At 36.7% G+C, this 19,499-nt stretch overlaps 1 pseudogene across 1 annotated transcript; it reads left to right on the top strand.

The window, feature by feature from the left end:
* The first annotated feature begins 15,069 nt into the window (after nt 1-15,069).
* Nucleotides 15,070-15,835, top strand: LOC104676571 (annotated as a pseudogene). Its single transcript, XR_749937.2, has one exon. The product of XR_749937.2 is annotated as a proteasome subunit alpha type-6 pseudogene (transcript).
* Nucleotides 15,836-19,499: the final 3,664 nt, after the last annotated feature.

Raw genomic sequence — 19,499 nt, 5'->3', positions numbered from 1 at the left:
TTTGGGTTTCTCTCCCCTGAAATTATTCAAGAAGATTTAACTGTGCCTTAGTTCCTGCCTCTAAACTGGCTTACCGGCCGGGCGCATTGACTCACTCCTGTAATCCCAGCACTTTGGGAGGCCGAGGCAGGTTGATCATTTGAGGTCAGGAGTTCGAGACCAGCCTGACCAGCATGGTGAAACCCCATCTTTACTAACAATACCAAAAAGAAAAAAAAAAAAATTAGCAGGGCATGGTGGCACATACCTGTAGTCCCAGTTACTTGGGAGGCTGAAGCAGGAGAATAGCTTAAGCCCAGGAGGCGGAGGTTGCAGTGAGCCAAGATCACACCCCTGCACTCCAGTCTGGGCAACAGAGTGAGACTCTGTCTCAAAAAATAAAATAAAATAAAAATTTAAAAATTTAAACTTGCTTACCAAACCAATCTTATAAGGCATTCAGAAAACAAAAGGATTCTGCAATTTTCAGGAACCACTCTCCTTTAAAACTGATTTTAAATAACCAAGCTACGCAACTTTGAAAACTAAAAGGAAATAATAATGTTTACAAACACGCTATGTTTGTATGAGTATAAAATGGCCTAATATGCCACAAATACACTGCACAATATCTATCAAAGTGTAAAATGTTTATACCCTTTGACCCTGAAATTCCACTGCTAGAAGTTCATCTCATAGAAGTAGTAAGTTCACTAAAGAAAAATGTTCATAGATATTTACTGCAACTGTGTATGTAATAGTAAAAAATGAGAAAAATCCTAAGTGTTCACCAATATGCCATAAATTTAAACAAATACTTTATATCCAGGTGAAAAACTATTACACAGCCATTTTTTTTTAAACAGAGTCTCACTCTGTCGCCCAGACTGGAGTGCAGTGGCATGATCTCGGCTCATTGCAACTTCCACCTCCCAGGTCCAAGCAATTCTCCTGCCTCTGCCTCCCCAGTAGCTGGGATTACAGGCTTGCACCACCACACCTGGCTAATTTTGTATTTTTAGTAGAGATGGGGTTTCTGCATGTCGGTCATGCTGGTCTCAAACTCCTGACCTCATGATCCTCCCACCTCAGCCTCCCAAAGTGCTGGGATTACAGGCATGAACCACCATACCCAGCCTCCACAGTTATTTTAAAAGATGACAGAAATCATATAGACTAATATAGAAAGCTGGCATATATGTGTGTATATATATATATATATACAGACACACACAGAGTCAAGATTAACAGTCTTAAAGTATTTTTAATTTTTAATTAATTTATTTGTTTATTTAGAAACAGGGTCTCATTGTGTTACCCAGGCTGGGGTGCACTGGTGGGATCACGGCTCACTGAAGCCTTGATCTCCTAGGCTCAAGAAATCCTCCTGTCACAGCCTTCCAAGTAGCTGGGACTACAAGGGCATGCCTCTGTGCCCAGCAAATTTAAAAAATGTTTTTCGTAGAGACATGGACTTGCTATTTGCCCAGGCTGGTCTTGAACTCCTGGCCTCAAGCAATCCTCCCACCTCGACCTCCCAAAGCACTGGGATTACAACTGTGAGACACTGGTGAATCTTCAAGCATTTTTTAGAGGGTGAAGTGCAAACTATCTACTAAATCAAAGACACTAGAGAAAAAGATGGTCTATGGAGAAATACAGCTGGCCCAAAGGCACAAGTCAATAAGGAAGTCTCTTGGTGCTGAACAATATACAGACTGAAGAGAAGAGCAAGGCTTGAGGGGTCTCCTAGCCTTTTTGGCCCAAGCGATGTGACCATGTAATCTCCCTTGGGGACAATAAGTAGCACTGGTGGTACAAATGGCTGATGTGCAGTCACAAAGGTGAGGAAATCCCACACCTGCAGACTGCTCTCTGGCTGTCCTATGGGGACTCACAGAGAGGCACCGTGGCCAGCATGGAAGCAGATTGAGGCCTGCCCCCAGAGAAAGGGTCTGATGAATTCTGCCACGATGGGCACTTTCATTTCTTTGGCGGGCCTTGGACATTCCTGTTTTGTGCAGAGGCCAGATGGGCTTGATTTCTCTGGTGAGTTACTGTAAAACATGTGACCTGTGTTCTTCGGTTTCTTTCATTCTATCCCTTTGAGATGGTGAAACATCAACCCTCTGCTTTAACAAATAGCACCTGGACTTTCTCGTCTTGTTTCTTTCTTAAGCAATCACAAAACACTTTAGTATAAAAGATTTATGACAACTTTTCTGGGTTTTTTTCCATTTTATACGTCTGCTAAATTCCATTTTTTAAACATTATGGAGAAAGCCACTGGTGGAATCACCATGTCTAGAAATGTTAACTTCTCTGTAAAAAATAAGGCCACTCAAATCTTGTTAAACTGATATTGTATTCATTGTGCCTCTTAATGCCCACGTTCATTCCAAAGGACTTATAAAATGAAATCATCAAAAAGTTCCCAGCTGCACAAGTCTTTTGAAACTGTTCTGTCGTAACGAAGTCTGCGTTCCACATTACAAAAACACGCAAGGAGGCTTAAAGATAGTTTAACAAAAAGACTAGAAAGGGAGAATATCCAGGTGGCTTTTTAAGTGTGGAACATAATAAAACGGTGTTTGGAAACTATTATGCCAAGATGTAATAACTAGAAAACAAGAAAGTCCGTTTATAAGATGAAGTGCAACTTCGAGTCGTAAATAGAAGAAATGTTGAGAATGCAAGGGGGAAAATAACAACATGAGCACTTATGAAACGGGAAACAAACAGACTGAAAATCTTCAGATTTAGAATAGCAGCATGACGATATATTTTGGACCCATCCTTCTGAAGTTCTATACTAAGATTTTGCATTATCTACTTACCAGTCAGGGTCCTCTCAAGAAAGAGAACACACTTGAGTATTTAAAACAGAGGGGTCTGGTGCAGGAAACTGATCGCCCAGGAGAAGGAAGAGCTGAAATGCTCAGCAGCAAACAGGGAGAGAACCTAGAGGTAAACACTCCCAGAAAACCACAACCTTCTCTGGGCCACAGTGAGGAGGCAGAGAGCTAAGGTCCTTAGATGGGAGCTAGAAGAGACTCAACTATTGCATCAGATGTTGCCAAAAACAGAGAGTGGGAGAAAAACCCTGGCTTCTCTCTCCAGCCTACTCCCCCATCTGCCTCTAGTGTCTACCTGGGCCATTCCCATCCGGGAAAATAGTCTGCAGTGTTATTTTCTTGTGCAAGGGGATGGGTGAGGAATGGATCCAAAGGCAATCAGGCCCGGGACCAGCACAAGTATTGTCTGCATGAGCAGAGGCACGACTCTATGTTCTGGTGAGGACATCCCCCTGGGAGAGTTTGCATCATACCAGGATGACCACAGGACTCCCTCCTGATGCACAAGGCCTTTGCTCAAAGTAAGTAGATTCAGCCCAACTTCTCCTTGTGATCTTGACAGCACTGGTCTGCTGCATTGCTTAAAGTAATGTTTCATTTTGTCCATACACATTTTTCAAAGGTGCCATTAGGCTGATAGTCTGGGTGTCCCACTATAATTCATCCACTGGTCTTTGGGCAGAGCAAACTTTATAACAACATCAGAGACAGGTTAAGTGGAAGGCCAGCTGGGCAGTTGTCCATGGTACTAACCTATGAAGGGCACTGAGAGACCTGGGGTGCATTTAAACCTCTGGAAATGTTTCCAGCTGGCAAGAAACAAACAAACTTACATTTCTTAAAATTCCTCTAAAGGAGATATGCACTTTATCTGGTTGGACTTTTCAATCCACTTTTAGACACTTTCTCCCCACCATGCCCCAAGCCAAAAAACTGCTCTGTGTAACTGTTTGGAAACGAACAGAACACCAAATCCAAACAGTGAAGGAAATATGTTGGCTCATGTAATTTAAAAAGCAAGCATCTGGGTTAACTTCAGGCTGGTCTTAATCCACAGCCCAATGATGTCATCAAAGTTCCTGCCTTCTTCATTGTTGGCTTCGTGGTTGTAGGATGGCTCCCAACAGCAAGCCCAAGAGGAGAGAAAGAATGTCTCTTTCCTCAACACTATACCTTGAAGACCACCAATATTTATTAGCCAAGCTTGGAATTCCTTTGGAAATAACACTTCTTCAGAAATTTAGCAATTTCCTGCCTCTGCCATTCATATGGTCACTAATGCGTAACTTAAGGATTTTGAAATGAATATGGGGCATGGAAGCATGGGTGTCCGGCCAAAGTTATTTGCTATTACAGATAATTCCCACTTTTCTGCTTTCTCTAGGACCAACCTTAGTTTGTGAAGGAGAATTAAGCTTTTCCAACCTTGAAAGCCTTCAGATTACGGGATCCCCAGATGCTATGGATGGCCAGCTCCATACAAAGGTACCTCTTAGTGAAGCCAGAAAGTAGAAGCCTCTTACCCAAAGTGGTAGAACTACATGTTGGTCTATTTAAGTTCAAAGGGAAGCATAAATGGGTCAATATTTTATTTTAACTCATCTCTTATTCACTAATATTTTGGTATGGGACCAAGGCCTCTTCTTTGAGCATGGGTCTTTTTCGCATAAACCTTAGCCACAATGCATCAGAGTATCTAAGGTTTCTAGTTTCAGTTTCTTTTTTTTAAATGTGGAGTGAGAATGTAAAGACCCTTGTGAAATACATGAGAGTAGAATCTTTTTACATTTTCATAATTTCTCTCCAATTTTTATAATTTGAGGACAATTTTTAAGCAATTGACCTTTATCAAGTCTTTCCAGAGCATTTAATTTAGTGCTCATAGGAAGAAACCTCCTGTTTTCATAATCATAGTTTCTTGGTTTCTGTAATATTGACTTAAATTATTTAATCACAATAAACATAATTGCCATAAATAAGTTTGGAAACAAATAAAGTAGCTAGTCATAAAACTCAGTTTGTGGGAACAGATGTGCTTGTAGGTTAAAGGTGGTACCCATAGCCAAGAACATCTGACGACCATGGGATATAGTCAGGATGTTTTAGAGAAGTGTGGAACATGTTAGGTGACTAGCAAGCCTGTTCAATAGAGACTGGTTAAGAAAGTAACTATTAGATTAGGTTCCTTTCTGCTTTAAGAAGAGGCACTTGTAGTCTAAACTTGTATTGCTTGTATAAGACCTAACTCAAAGCCAAAAGTTGTATTCAAAATCTCCAAAATCCGATTTTTTTTTTCCTCTTCCAGATGTCTTAATGCTATAGTCCCAGTAGAAATGTGGTCAGCAGTCCAACGTATGATAGAAAAGATTTTAAGCAGCTCTTTTGTTGCAACATACAAAGGTCACCAACTTTCCTTCTTGGAGTAGGTAAAATCATTCTCATTACCTTCCAGCCTACCCTACTAGTTCAGATAAGTACACGTTTTAGGATCTATTACTTGTAACATCCCATTTTCTAATAGCAAATTCCCTATGATTGTGCTACTTTTGATTGCAAGTAATATAAAAGACCTACTCAAACTGACTTAATCAATAAAATGTATTAGTTCATGTAAAAACTCCAGAGGAGAGCAGGTTTCAAGGCTCAGAGATCCAGTGTTTGTTTGCGTAGATTATGTCCTGCACGGAGGTGCCTGGGTAAGAGGTCAAGTGGGAGCTGAATCTAAGCTTGGGGCTGCATCCAACCCTGAAAACAGGGTACCATTTTAATTACATCGAGAAGCCTCTAATTAATCACAAAGCCATGTTCCTGCAAGTTACTTTGCTCAGTTAATCCATCCAAAAGTGACTTATGCTAACGGTGGGACCCTTGAGCTCAGCAATGTCAGCCAAGAATCAGTTTATTTTCACTTATCAGTTCTGCTTTTCCTTATGTCAGCTACATCCACAGGGAACTACATTCGTAGATAGGCTCCACTCATGTTTGCCAGAGGGATGGCAGCATCAACCAAGTCTTCCTTTTTCTTGTTCAGTAGGAGGCTGAGCTCCCCAATCACTGAATAGGCTAACCTCACATTAAATCAACCTGTGTCACATGCGCATTGCTAAATAATCCATGGCAGAGGGACTAGAAATATGCTGATTAACTGAAGTCGAATTTACATCTGCCATGTTGCTACTTGTTTTCCTTCATTGTCTTTCTTTGTTTCTCTGTTCTTCAGTGCTGCCTTCTTTTGTGTGAAATAAATATTTTCTAGCCATTTTAATTTCCTTGTCGCTTCTTAGAGTGTATTTGTCTACTTATTTTCCTCTTGGATTGCCTTAGGGTTTGCAATTAACATTTAATTTAAAATGATCTAGCTCAGATTAATACCAATTTAATTTCAATAATATCTTAAAATCTTGTTCTAATATACTTCTGTGACCTTCCTCTTTGTACCATTATTATTATATGAATTACATTTTTATACACAATAAACTCATCAGCACAGTTTTACTATTGCATTGTGTGTTTTTCTTTCTTTTCTTCTTCTTCTTCTTTTTTTTTTTTTTTTTTTTTTTTAGTTTTGAGATAAGCATAGATTCCCATGCAGTTGTAAGAAATAATAATAGAGGTCTCATGCACCTGTTACCCAGCTTTTCCCAGCTGTTCCCGGCTTTTCTCATGTACCTGTTACCCAGCTTTTCCCAGCTATTCCCGGCTTTTCTCATGTACCTGTTACCCAGCTTTTCCCAGCTGTTCCCGGCTTTTCTCATGCACCTGTTACCCAGCTTTTCCCAGCTGTTCCCGGCTTTTCTCATGTACCTGTTACCCAGCTTTTCCCAGCTACTCCCGGCTTTTCTCATCTACCTGTTACCCAACTTTTTCTCACTACCCACCTTCAAAACTGTAGTATAATATCACACTCAGGATATTGACATTGATAGTGGCAAGATACAGAATACGCCATCTCCACGAAGATCCTTCTTATTGTCCATGTATAGCCACATGCACTTCCCTCCAATTTCTATCTTCCCCTTAACTTCTGGCAACCATTAATTTGTTCTCTGTTTATACAATGTTGTTATTTCAATAATTTTATATAAATAAATTGTTTTGTTATGAAACCATTTAGAATTGGCTTGTTTCACTCAGCAGAAGTCTCTGGAGATTCATCCAAACTGTTGTGTGTATTGAGAGATTATTACCTTTTAATGATGCAGAGTAATATCCAATGGTATAGACGTACTTCAGTTTGTTTAACTGTGTACCTACTTAAGGACATCAGAGTTGCCTCTAGCTTTTGGCTATTACAAGGAAAACTTCTATAAACCATCATATATAGGTTTTTCTGTAGACATAACTCTATTTTTTCTGAGATAAATGGCCAAGAATGCAGTTCCTCCATAGTATGGATCTTGCATGTTTACTTTGAAAACTGCCAAACTGTTTTCCGGAATAATTTTGCCATTTTACAATTCCATCAGCAGTGTATGGAAACTCATTTTCTCTGCATCCATATCAGTGTTTTTTGTTTGGGCTGCTATAACAAAAATAACCATGGGCCCTCTCTCTGACTTGCAGACAGCTATCTTCTTACTGTGTCCTCACATGGTGGAGCAAGAACAATCTCTTTCTCTTCCTCTTCTTATAAAGCCACTAATCTCATTATGAGGGTCCTACCTTCGTGATTCGTCTAACTCTAATTACCTCCCAAAGGCCCATCTCCAAATATCTTCACATTAGGGGTCAGGTCTTCAACATCTGGATTTAGGGGGACACCATTCATGAAGCCCATAGCTTTCTGCACCCAGCCCCTCAAACGTCATGCCCCTCTCACAAGCAAAATTCCATCCCAACATCTCCAAAGATCTTAACTCATTCCACCATCAACTCCAAAAGTACAAAATCTACCAAAATATCTAAATTAGATATGGGTAACACTCAAGGTACAAATCATCCTGAGGCAAAATTTCTCCCCAATGGTGAACCTGTATGAAATCAGACAAGTATGTGCTTCCAAACATAATGGTAGGACAGCTGTAAAATAAACATTTCCCTTCCAAAGGAGAAAGAAAGAGGTGGTGAATCCCAAACAAGTCCCACACCTAGCAAGGCAAACTCTGCCTGAAGGTGTGAGACTAATCCTCTTTGCCTTTTTGTCACTTTCCGGACCTACCGAGTTGGTGGTACCACCTCCTTGGCTCTGCTGGGTGGAGGTCACACCACCAAGGCTCCAGGTGTTCTGCCCCCAAGGTTCTACAGGGTAGTGCTTAAAACAACTGATTTTGTCACCCAAAGCTCCTAGTATACAAAAGGGTTCACTCTTGTTGCTGTACATTCTTTGGGTATTGACAAATGTGTAAAGTATCTGCAATAATAGTATCACATGTAATTATTTCACTACCCTAAAAGTCTTCTGTGCTCCACCTACTCATCCCTCTTTACCTACCACCAATCATGGATCTTGTCACTGTCTCCGCACATTTGCCTTTTCTAGAATGTTATGCAGTTGGGATTATACAGTATGTAGTCTTTTCAGACTGACTTCTTTTGCTTAATAGTGTGCATTTAGGGTTCTCCCAATTTTCATGTTGAAATCCAACCACCACAGTGATTGTATTAGGAGGCAGGGATTTAGGGAGGTGATTAGGCCATAATGGCTTCAACCTTTATGAATTGAATTAGTACCCTTATAAAAGAGATTTCAAAGAATTCGTTCATGAATTCTTCCAGGTGAGGTTACAGAAAAAGATGGTTGTCTAGAAAGTAGGCCTTCACTAGATACCAAACCTGCCAGTGCTTTGATCTTGGACTTCCCAGCCTCGAGAACCATGAGAAATACATTTCTGCTATTTATAAGTTACCCAGTTTATGGGTTTTTGTTTGTTTGTTTGTTTTTGAGACAAACTTTTGAGAGTCTTGCTCTATCGCAGACTAGAGTGATCTTGGCTCACTGCAACCTCTGGCACCCAGGTTCAAGCAATTCTCCTGCCTCGGCCTCCTGAGTAGCTGGGACTATAGGTGCATGCCACCATGCCCAGCTAATTTTTGTATTTTTAGTAGAGACTGGGTTTCAGCATGTTAGCCAGGATGGTCTCGATCTCTTGACCTCATGATTCGTCTGCCCTGCTTCCCAAAGTGCTAGAATTATAGGCGTGAGCCACCACGCCCAGCCTATGGTATTTTTTTTATAGTAGCCCAAATAGACTAAGACACTTTTTCACGGCTTGATAGTTCATTCTTTCTCAGTGCTAAAGAATATCCCGTTGTCTACATGTACCATAGTTTATTAATTCATTACTGAAGGATATCTTGGTTGCTTCCAAGTTTTGGCAATAATGAGTAAAGCTGCTATACGCAATCAGCCTTTCACATGAAGTGTGATGCTGGCTATAGTTTTCTGTACATATACTTTATCATACGAAGAAAGTTCCCCTCTCTTCCCATTTTTCTGAGAGTTTTTTAAAAATTATGAATTTGTGAGAGATTTTATCAAATACTCTTTCTGCATCAATAGATATGATCATGTAATTTTTCTGCTTCAGCCTGTTAATGTGGTGGACACATTGATTGATGTTTTTAATATTAAACCAATCTTGCTTCTTGGAAATAAACCTCACTTGCTCATGTGTATATTCTTTTTGTATGTTACTGAATTCTATCTGCTAATATTTTGTTAAAATATCTGTGTCTATATTTATAAGAAATATTGGTCCATAATATTCTTTTTTAAAAAATGTATCTTTCATTTTGGTGTCAGGAGAATAATAGCTTAACAAAATAAATTGACAAGGGTTCCCTCCCTTCTGTTTTTTGGAAGACAATGTAGAATTCATTTTAATGTTTTAAAGTATTCTCTAGTGAAATGATCTGGATATGGAAATTTCTTTCCTGGGAGTTTTTAAATTTGACTTCAGTTTCCTTAATAGTTATAAGGCTACTCTAATTATCCATTTTATAATTCATAAGAGTTATGCTCATTTTTATTTTTCAAAGACTTAGTCCATTTCATCTAAGTTGTCAAATGTATATGTTTAGAGTTATTTGATATATTCCCTCATTATCTTGTAAAATCTGCATGGTTTGTAACGATAGCCCACTATTTTCTTCTGTACATTGGTCTTCAGTCTTTTTATCTTTGTCAATCTTGTTAGAGGTTTGTCAATTTTGTTGATTTTTTTAAAGAATGAGCTCTTTGTTTCATTGATTTTTCTTTCTTTTTTCAGTTTTTAATTTCATTGATTTCTGCTCTTAATTTTATTAGTTCCTTCCTTGTGCTTGATTTGGGATTTTTTTGCTCTCCTTTTTCTAGTTCTTAAAATGAGAATTTAGATTATTAATTTCAAACCTTTCCTTTTTTTCTACTGCATGCATAAAGTGCTATATATTTCCCTCTCTGTACTGTCTTTAGTTGCATTCCACACATTTTGTTATGCTGTGTTTTCATCCAGTTTAATATACTTTTTAAGAAATTGAAGAAGACACCAAAAATTGAAAGATATTACATGTCCAGGGATTGGAAGAATCAATACTGTTAAAATGTCCTTACTACCCAAAGCAATCTACACATTTAATGCAATCCCTATCAAAATACCAATCACATTCTTCACAGAGGCAGAAAAAGTAATCATAAAATTTATATGGAATGACAAAAGACCCACAATAACCAAAGCTATCCTGAGTAAAAAGAACAAAACCAGAAGAATCGCATTACTTAACTTCAAATTATAGTGCAGCTACAGGAACAAAAACAGCATGGTACTGACATAAAAACAAACACATACACCGATGGACCAGAATAGAGAACATGGAAATAAATCCACACATCTACAGTGCTCATTTTCAACAAAGGTCCCAAGAACATACACTGGGGGAATGGACAGTCTTTTTAATAAATGGTGCTGGAAAAACTGGATATCCAAATACAGAAAAATGAAACTAGACCACATCAGTCTAGTTTCTAGAATCATAAATCATTCTACAAAAATGACACAGACATTTGTATGTTCACTGCAAAGCTACTCACAATAGCAAAGTAATGGAATCAATCTAGGTGCCTATCAATGGTGGATTGGATAAAGAAAATGGGATACATATACAGCATGAATACTATGCAATCATAAAAAGGAATGAAATAATGTCCTTTATGTCAACATGGATGGGATGCAGCTGGAGGCCATTATCCTAAAAGAATTAACACAGGAACAGAAAACCAAATACTGTGTGTTCTCTCTTATAAGTGGAAGCTAAACATTGGGTACACAAGAACATAAAGATGGGAACAATAGACCCTGGGGACCACCAGAAGTGGGAGAGAGGAAGGGCACGAGGAGCTGGAAAACTACCTGTCGGGTACTATACTCACTACTTGGGTGATAGGTGATAGAATCAAACCTTGGCCTCATGCAATAAACCCATGTAACAAACCTGCACATATACCCTCAAATCTGAAATAAAAATAGAAAAAATTTTTTAAAACTTATATAATATAGTTAAATTTTTAAAAATTATTTTTGTACATATAAGGTATTAGAACAGTAATTACAAGTATAGAATTTGTAATAACTCTCATTTTCTAAGCAAAAGTAAAACTTCTGTTTTCTAACATTCACAATGGCCTTTTTCTGAGACCAGGTCTCGTGGATTCTAAAACAAGTATTTGGTATCATTCTTGTGCTTTGGAAATGCTGAATTCATTTTTTTACTCTATAATTTTTTGTTGTTTTCAGTCTGAAAAAGAAAGAGAGAAAATACAGATTAGCATAAGAAAAGGAAAGATCATCTCTGAATAATTTCACCACTCAAATTTAGTTATAATTAATATTTTTGTGTTTCCCCCAAAAGAATAATAGGCAAAAGATCTGAATAGATATTTCTCAAAAGAAGGCCTACAAATGGCTAACAGTATATGAAAATTTGCTCAATATCATTGACCATCAAAGAAATGCAAATCAAAATCATAATGAGATATCATCTCACCCCAGTAAAATGGCTTATATCTAAAAGACTGGCAATAGCAAATGGTGGCAAGGATGTGGAAAAAGTGGAACCTTCCTACACTGTTGGTGGGAATGTAAATTAGTACAACCACTATGGAGAACAATATGGATGGTTTCTGAAAAAAACTAAATAAAACTACCGTATGATCCAGCAATTCCACTGCTAGGTATATATTCTAAAGAAAGGAAATCAGTGTATTGAAGAGATATCTCCACTCCCATGTTTATTACAGCACTATTCACAATAGCAAAGATTTGGAATCAACCTGTGTCCACCAATAAGTGAATGGATAAAGAAAGTATGGTGTATATGCATGATAGAATATTATTCAGCCATACAAAAAAGTGAAATCCTGTCATTTGCAACAACATAGATAAAACTGGAGGACATTATGTTAAATGAAATAACAAGCACAGAAAGACAAATTTCACATGTTCTCACTCATGTGGGAGCTTAAAAAAACAACTGATCTCATGGAAATAGAGAATAGAGTGATGGAAAGGGTAGCAGGGAGAAGGAGGTTAAGTTGGGGATGATTAATGATTATAAAAACATAGGCAGATTGAATAAGATATAGTATTTGAAAGCACAAAAGAGTGAGTATAGTCAACAATAATTTATTGTACATTTTTAAATAACTGAAATAGTAGAATTGGAATATTTCTAACAAAAAAAAAGGTAAATGCTTGAGATGATGGATACCCAAATTACTCTAATTTAATTATTACACATTGTGGGCCTGTATCAAAATATCACACATACCTCATAAATACATTCAACGGTTATGTGCCCATAATAATTAAAAATTTATTTTTAAAAAGGAAAACATTTCAAAAATAAGGTTAAGAAGAAGCAAAAGTAAACTTTGCTCTTACAAATCAGGCTCGTGTTCACTGTGGGCGTGAGTAAGTAATTAAAGGGATAGAAAGGGCCTCTGGAAATTGTAATATTCTAAGCCTTTGTTTAGAGGGTGTGTTCTTGCTATTGTCTGAATGTATCTCTCCAAATTCAAATTCATGTGTTGGAAACCTAATCCCCAATGCAACAATGTTGAGAGGTGGGGCCTAATGGGAAGTGTTTAGGCCATAAGGGCTCTGCCCTCATTAATGAAGTAATACCACCATGAAGGGCTTGTGGGAGTAGTTTCACCTTCTTCCACCGTCAACCATGTGAGGATACAGACAGTGCCTTGATCTTGGACTTCTCAGCCTCCAGAACTCTGAGAAATAAATTTCTGTTCTTTATAACTATATGTAGTTGTAACTATATATAACTATATATAGTATATTTTAAAATTGTGTAATGTCATATACAATTAATTATATATAATTAATACATTAAATATATTATATAATTAATGAATATTATACTATACAATATAAAATATGTGATTAATAATCTATCATATATCATATTGTCAATACTATATAAATTACTAATATATAATCAATAATACATATTAATAGAGAAATATATAGTTACAAAGAATTATATAGTCATGACTGCATATAGTTATAAAGAACAGTTAATGCATAGTTATAAAGAACTATATATTAATAGTGAACCAAGTTCTGTTTTCTGTAACTATAGTTATATATATGTTATATATGGTTATAACATATATAGTTATATATATATTAGTTATATATAGTTATAACTTTATATATACTCCTTTTTATTTCTCTTGAGAATTCATGTTTGATCCATGGCTTATTTAAAAGGATGTCATTTAGTTTCAAGTTTTTGGAGTTCTTAAAATAATGTCTGTTATTGATTTGTAGTTTGATTCCATTGTGTTCAGAGAACACAGCCCTGTGATGTCAATTCTTTTCAACTCATTGAGGTGTTTTGTTTTGTTTTGTTGATAGCCCAGCATGTGATATATCTTGGCACGCACATTCCACGGCTGCTTAAAAAGAATGTGTATTCTGATGTTATTGGGTGGAGCATTCTCTAAATATGGATTCCATCTTGTTGATTGGTGGTTTTTCAATTTCATAATGGCATATCTTGTGTCTAGTTGTTCTATCAATTGTTGAAACAGGTTTTGTTCTATCAATTGTTGAGACAGAGGTTTTGAAGGTTTCAACTATAATTGTCGAGTTGTTTACTTCTCTTTGTATCTGTTTTAGTTTCATATAATTGGAATCCTATTTTTTTGTTTCATGCACACTTAGAATTGCTAGATTTTCTTGGTGGATTGATTCTTTCATCATTATACCATTCCCGTCTCTCTTCCTGATAATGTTTTTTGCTCTGAAGTTCATTTGATCTGCTGTTAAGCCACTCTGCTGTCCTTTAATACATGTTTAATATAATTTTTCTACTCTTTCACTTTCACTGTGTCTGTATTATAATATTGAAGTAAGTTGTTTGTAGACAGCATACTGTTAGATCATGTTTTTCAATCATCTCTGTTAACCTATCTTTTGATTGGTGCATTTAGATCATTTTCATGTAACATAATTATTGATATGCTTGTAGACGTAAGTCTATGATTTTATTTTTAATGTTTTTTATTTCTCTGTCTTCTTTATCTCACTTCCTATGAGTTACTTAAGTATGTTTTAGAATTCCATTTTATCTATGAGGTTTTTGAGTATATTTCTTTACATAGCAGTTTCAGCAGTTGCTGTGTATGTTACAGAACTTATACATAACTTCTCACAGTCTATGAGTGTCATCAATTTACCAATTTTAATGAAATTTATCAGTTTTAGTGAAGTATAGAAATTTTTACCTTTCTTTTAACCCCTTTACCTTTCAGATAATTTCATTATCTTAAAAATATTTTTTCTATATACATTTAGGACCACGTCAGAGAGTGTTATAATTTTTTGAAGTGTTAAATAATCTTTGATATTACACATAAACCACACTGAAATGCCTTTCAGTAAGTAAAAGGAACCATTTTAGATACACGGAATTCTAATTAGATTGGCATAAGGCCAAAAATATAAAGTTGATATTGCTACCTTGTTTTCAGCCCTTGCCTTTAAGGGAGGCAAATGAACACAAAACACAGGTGAATCTTGCTTTGTTAAAAGACATTGAAGGAATTTCTCCGGTATTTAAATGTATTCATATAACCAATTAGATACATATAAATATAAAACCAATCTCCAATAGGTTTTAAGATCTCTGTGAACAGTTGAACTTTACTAAAATGATCTTTGCTGGCATTAAGATGAAGTAGAAAGGGCGGACCTGATAGCTTACCTCAAAAAAGCTACTGAGTAATAATTGGGGATTGTGTTTGAAGTAGTGCTTCTACCAACATGTCCCGTGGTTCTAGTGCCGGTTTTGACCGCCACATTACTATTTTTTCACCCGAGGGTCGGCTCTACTAAGTAGAATATGCTTTTAAGGCTATTAACCAGGGTGGCCTTACATCAGTAGCTGTCAGAGGGAAAGACTGTGCAGTAATTGTCACACAGAAGAAAGTACCTGACAAATTATTGGATTCCAGCACAGTGACTCACTTATTCAAGATAACTGAAAACATTGGTTGTGTGATGACCGGAATGAGAGCTGACAGCAGATCCCAGGTACAGAGGGCACGCTATGAGGCAGCTAACTGGAAATATAAGTATGGCTATGAGATTCCTGTGGATATGCTGTGTAAAAGAATTGCCGATATTTCTCAGGTCTGCACACAGAATGCTGAAATGAGGCCTCTTGGTTGTTGTATGATTTTAATTGGTATAGATGAAGAGCAAGGCCCTCAGGTATATAAGTGTAATCCTGCAGGTCACTACTGTGGGTTTAAAGCCACTGCAGCAGGAGTTAAACAAACTGAGTCAACCAGCTTCCTTGAAAAAAAAGTGAAGAAGAAATTTGATTGGACATTTGAACAGACAGTGGAAACTGCAATTACGTGCCTGTCTACTGTTCTATCAATTGATTTCAAACCTTCAGAAATAGAAGTTGGAGTAGTGACAGTTGAAAATCCTAAATTCAGGATTCTTAAGGAAGCAGAGACTGATGCTCACCTTGTTGCTCTAGCAGAGAGAGACTAAACATTGTCGTTAGTTTACCAGATCCGTGATGCCACTTACCTGTGTGTTTGGTAACAACAAACCAACATTATGGAGGTCCCTGGATTGAAAAAGGAACCTCTCCCACTCCTCCTGCCACTGAAGTGGTTAGGACTCTATATAAATAAAAACAACGCTTTTGGAAAATTAAAAAAATAATAATAATAATTGGCTACTGCCTTATTTATTTCAAAACAGAAATGTCTCATGACTTTTTCATGCATAGCATAATTTAATAGCTATCCTATGCCAGAATTCAGATCATGAATGACTTACAAAATATTTTTGTTGGGCAGTCCTGATTTAACTAAGACTGGCTTATGGTTAAAAGAATGTGTTCAGCTTTTTGAATTTTAATAGTAATTACAATTCAGTAAATGCTATCACTTTTTACCCATTCCAAAGATATTTTTTGTTTTAGTCACCAAATATAATTTTGAAAATTCAAAAAGATAAGGAAAGTCTATTTATTTACTCATCTTTTTGCTTACTGTGGCCTCTCTTTCCCTTTAAAGTTCCAAGTTTCCTCCTTTTTTTTTTTTCTGTTCAGAGAACTTCCTTCAGCCATTTTTTTAGAGTAAGTCTGACGGTGATTTCTCTTAGCTTTCCATCATTTCAGAATGTCTTGATTTCCCCTTTATTCCTGGATATTTTTACTGGGTATAATATTTGGATTGACAGTACTTTTTTTTTTTTTTATTACTTGGAAAATATTTTGTCACTTTTGGCCTGACAGTTTTGATAGAAACCATTATTGCGTTGTTTGTTCCCTGTAAGCAAGGTTTTGTTTGTCTCTGGCTGCTTTCAGGATTTTTTCTTTGCCTTTTCATTTTCAGAACTTTAATTTTGATGTGTATTGGCATGAATTTCTTTGGGTTTATTCTGTTTGTCATTTGCTTAGCTTTTGAATTACTTCTCTTGCCATATTTAGGAAATTTTCAGGCATTTTATCTTTGAGTATGTTTTTCAACTCCACCTTTTTTCTCTCCTCCTTTGGGACTCTGATGAAATATATGTCAACTCTTTTGTTATCACACAGTTCCCTGAAAGGTCTTTTATTTTTTTAACTCTACTTTATCTCTGTAGTCTAGATTAATTCATTTTTGTTGTTCTATTCTCTAGTTTACTGATTCTATTCTCTGTCTCTCCATTCTGCAATAGAGTCCATTAACAGCTTTCTACCTGGGTTATTGCATTTTTCACTTCTAAAATTTCCTTTAGGTTCTTCATTATATGCTCTATCAGTTTACCAAGGTCTTCTATTTCCTTTTTGAGACTTGTTTCTTTTTTTTTTTTTTTTTTTTTTTTGTTTCCAGAATATTTGTATTTGCTATTGAAGCTTTTAATAATTATGGTTGCTTTAAAATTCCTAACAGTTAATTCTAACATCTCTGTCATCTTGGTGTTGTTACTCATTGGTCATACTTTTCCATTCAGTTTGAGACTACTCTTTCTAGGTATGATAAATGATTTTTTAAAATTAAAACATGGGCATTTTATATTACTTTATAAGACTCTGGATCTATTTTGTAAAACTTCTGTGTTACCTGGCTTTCTCTGACATCACTCCAACAGGGGATGAAGGTGGCACAGCCTTACTCTTTGGCAATGATGAAAGTCCTGACTTTCCACTAGGTCCCTGAGCAGGGAGGAGAAGGGGTATCTGCCATGGGAGTGAAAGTGTAGGCTTCCCTCATGATCTCCACTGACATCACCAGAGACTCATCACTGGGCAGTTGGAATGAGAGTCCTGGATCCTTCGTTGGCCTTCTTTGATACCTTCCCAGCATGGGTGTGGGATACTTCACTTTAGGCTCAGGAGGGTTATAAGTCTAGGTTCTCCTCTTGGACTGTGTTAGCATGGATGGGAGTGGAGTTACAGTTTTTTTCTAGGATTTTTGGCTGGAGTAAAGCAATTATTGTCTTGACTTTTTTTGTCTAGCTAGGCTGCCCCTATTCTGTTCTTTTGGCAAGTGAGAGCAGGCTTTTGTTCAGGGTGTTTTGTTTGTTTGTTTTGTCTGCACCCATTAGCGTTGCTGGGTTTCTAAATTCTTCAGTTGCAAGTCTGGGATATACGAGACAAAAAAAACAAAAAAAGCAAATCCAGGGCTCTCACCACTGTGTCATTTCTCAAGTCCCAAGGTCCCTTGCCAGTCTATCTTCTTTCCGACTTTTAGAGTCTTTTAATGGTTGTTATGTATATAACATCTAAGGTTTTTAGTTGAACTTAGAGGAACAGGATAAAGTACATCTCCATGTTTCAAGAAGCAGAAGTCTCCACAACTTTCTTTTAAATTAGATAGGAGAAGAAAAGAGTTACAAACAAAAATATATATAGCATCTTTTATATTTCCTTATGCAATTACTTTTATCAGTGCTCCTTTATTTTTTCATGTAGATTCAAGTTATTGTTTAGTGTAGTTTAATTTCATTCTGAAGGATTTCCTTTTCTTTTTCTTGTAGCGCAGTTCTGTTAATATAAAATTATCTCCAGTTTTGTTTATCTAGGAATATCTTGGTTTATTCCTTTTTTCTGAAGTATAATTTTAATATATATGGAATTCTTGGTTAACATTCTTTTCCTTTGAGCATGTTGACTAAGTTACCCTGCTGCTCTCTGGCCTCCATGATTTGTAAGTGAGCTGCGAATCTTATTGAGGCGTCTTCTTTATGTAATGAGTTCTTTGCCTTTTCTAGCTTTCCAGATTCTCTTTTTAATTTAACAGTTTGATTATAATTTGTGTAGCTGTGGATCTCTGAGCTTATCCTATTTGGAGTTGGTTGACCTTTTTAGATGTGCACATTAATTTCTTTTTTTAATCAAATTTGGAACTTTGTTCTGCTCCTGTCTATTTCTCCTCTCATTAACAGACTTTCGTTATGCATGTCTTAATGTTCCACAGGTATCTGAAGTCCTGTTCCTTTTTCTTCATTCTTTTTGAAAAATCTAGCCCTCAGACTGGAAAATCTCAACTAACCTGAAAGTTTGCCTATTCCTTCTTTTGACAGTTCAGACCTGCTGTTGAGATCGGGTAATACATTTTTCATTTCAGTTATTGTACATGTTGATACTTTTTGAATTTCTTTTTTTTTTTTTAATTTTTTTTATTATACTTTAAGTTCTAGGGTACATGTGCATAACGTGCAGGTTTGTTACATATGTATACTTGTGCCATGTTGGTGTGCTGCACCCATCAACTCGTCAGCACCCATCAATTCATCATTTATATCATGTATAACTCCCCAATGCAATCCCTCCCCCCTCCCCCCTCCCCATGATATGCCCCAGTGTGTGATGTTCCCCTTCCCGAGTCCAAGTGATCTCATTGTTCAGTTCCCACCTATGAGTGAGAACATGCGGTGTTTGGTTTTCTGTTCTTGTGACAGTTTGCTAAGAATGATGGTTTCCAGCTGCATCCATGTCCCTACAAAGGACACAAACTCATCAGTTTTTATGGCTGCATAGTATTCCATGGTGTATATGTGCCACATTTTCTTAATCCAGTCTGTCACAGATGGACATTTGGGTTGATTCCAAGTCTTTGCTATTGTGAATAGTGCCGCAATAAACATATGTGTGCATGTGTCTTTGTAGTAGAATAATTTATAATCCTTTGGGCATATACCCAGTACTGGGATGGCTGGG

This window comes from Rhinopithecus roxellana, chromosome 11 (assembly GCF_007565055.1).
Source record: "Rhinopithecus roxellana isolate Shanxi Qingling chromosome 11, ASM756505v1, whole genome shotgun sequence".
Classification (NCBI taxonomy): Eukaryota; Metazoa; Chordata; class Mammalia; order Primates; family Cercopithecidae; genus Rhinopithecus; species Rhinopithecus roxellana.
The sequence above is the reverse complement of the archived record's forward strand: the minus strand, read 5'-3'. Positions and strand labels throughout refer to the sequence as shown.